We start from the raw sequence: 2,601 nt of genomic DNA, 5'->3' as shown, positions 1-2,601 counted from the left end.
AAATTTAAATTAATCTAATCTATAATTTTATTGTTAATATTCAAACTAACTCTTTCATGATCAAACCATTACAGTTAATAACCATTCAAGCGTTTATCCCGAAACACTTATTTCCTCGCCGAATCAGGTATTGGTTCATGTTGGTTTAGTATTGTTTTTGGTTTATTAACCGGTTTAGGATGGTCCTATTGTAAATATAATTTAAGTTGGTTTAGCATATATTATGCTTAAAATAATTTAAATTAAATAATAGTAATATTATGCTTAAAATATAATTTTAGAGAGTTTTCAAATATTGTTTACAGAAAATTATAGGTGATGAATTTAATTTATTAAATTCGTTTATTAATTAAAACTAAGTTTTTTTTAAAACATACTGAGTTATAAATATCAATTCTGGATTGGTGAGTATAACATGAAGACAAAAAAAATAAAGATTTCATTTTCAAGATAAGAAATTCAGCTTTTATTCAGTTACTCAATATATAATATCTTAAATTTTTTTTTTTTAAATATACATTCAAAGATATTTTTTCTAAAATTGTACTTACCTGGCCAAGGAGATCAACCATCTTTTTACGGATCGATCGATTGTTGAGCATGTGGTCGATCCGAAAATACTATGCAGTTTAATTAAATATCTAAAACATTTATTACAACACTCAACATATAATTTTGCTAAATATGATAACTAGATAACCAACAAAATTACAAAAAATATTTAAATAGTAAAAAATATGTTAATTTAACGTGTTAAATTTTAATTATGACATGCATCTTAACATTTATATTAATATATATCATAACCTAAATATAAATAATTTAACAACTTAAATTAGAAAAAAAATAAAAATTCCGGGCGTAACCCGGGTTACTCCCTAGTTTATTTTGATAAAGTTGATTGGAGTCTCTCCTCCTTGCGCCACGGAGTGTGTTTCATATTGCAACACGTGGCACACTTAAAACACACAATTTACGAATGAAAAAATCGGGTTTAATCATGGGATGGGCTGCTTAGTTAACTTTGCCTATTAATAATTTCTTCTCAAAGGCCCAGACCTTGAATGAGTCCACCTATTACTTGCTCGATCCCTATTTGAAGACGGCTTCGATGCCGTGATGATCGACCTTCATCCCACCACCTCTAAACCCACGACAGTGTAACTGTTTCTGCTTGCGATCAATCAACTTAATTAATGTTGTTGTTAATGCCATCGAACCACTCCTCCCACTAAGTCGCATTCAATACGCTCTACATCTATAAATAAGGGAGCGTATAAATAAGGGAGCGTATCTACATCCATAAATAAGGGCTTTCGCCTCAGTGAAATTCATCACTTTCTCACTTTTAAGCATTATTATTAAACGGATTAGAGGCAAAGAGGATATTGATTATGTGTAATTCTCAGTTCACAAGTCATTTACTTTTAGTTTCTGATATTAAGCTTTCTTTCAAACTTGTGTTAGGATCTCAAATTGGGACGCATGTTAGCAAAGTTTTAGACTGTGCTGTTTAGGTTAGATTTTTCCTTACAAATTAACTCCAGTCTTCTGCTTGAAATCTGAATCTCTGTACAATTCCAGATCCATGTTTTGTTTTTGTTTTTATGATTGAGAATCTGAGATGCAAAAGCTTTTTCAGGAAGAGTATGTCGACACTCATCAGTTCTACCCCTATCTTGACATTCGGAGCCTCCTTGAACCTGACAACGCGGACGGTGTTTGAACAACGACCAGCCTTCAAGTTGGCAAGAACCGTGTAGGAATTAACCATAACTTTTTGCTTTGATCTGATGATCTTGCAGAATGACAACTGCAGTTTGTTACAAAGGTTACAAAGGCCAAGCCTGATGATGTTGAGCCAGATGATGTTGAGCGTCCTTCTAAGGAGAAGATCAAGGAGCTCATCGAGAATGGCATTCTGAAGAAAGGGTGAACTCTTTTACCTTTTCTTGAGAAAATTACTAGAATATATAACAAAAGTTGGTTTATTACTAGAGTGTTAAACATTTTTTTAAAATGACTAGAATGTTTGGACACCCATAGTAAATGACTTTAAGAGCTTTTGGTTAGTTTTTTTAATTGAAATTACTTTTAAACATATAATTCACATCAGTAATTAAAATTACACATCACCACCACAATAGAAACCAAACCGTCTCTTCTCCAACATAACTAAATCGAAGTTTTAAAAAAAAATAACTAAGAACATCGTTTTGTCATCTCGAAGAAGAACCGTTGAAGAAGAACCGTCGAAGAAGGAACCGCAAGGATACTCCCACTCTCCGTCGTCGACATTGTCTGTGTTAACTTCATCTTCGTCGAAATAGCTCTATGTCGTTGTACTCTGTTTTCTCTGTTATCATCGTGCCCAAAATCAGAATTCTGAACTCGTTTGTACGAAATCGTCTTCGCCGCCGTCTTCGCCGCATTCTTATCTCCGAGTTCGTCTTTTCCGGTATGATATCGCGACATTATATATTGTGTTTTGTTGAGTTTGTGGGTTAGTTATGTATTATATTTCATCTGATTTATATTTTGTTGCGACTGAGATAGGGTTGTGTTGCGGCTGTGATTTTGTTTTGTTGGGGGTTTCGTTGC

Source organism: Brassica oleracea, chromosome C8 (assembly GCF_000695525.1).
Source record: "Brassica oleracea var. oleracea cultivar TO1000 chromosome C8, BOL, whole genome shotgun sequence".
Classification (NCBI taxonomy): Eukaryota; Viridiplantae; Streptophyta; class Magnoliopsida; order Brassicales; family Brassicaceae; genus Brassica; species Brassica oleracea.
The sequence above is the reverse complement of the archived record's forward strand: the minus strand, read 5'-3'. Positions refer to the sequence as shown.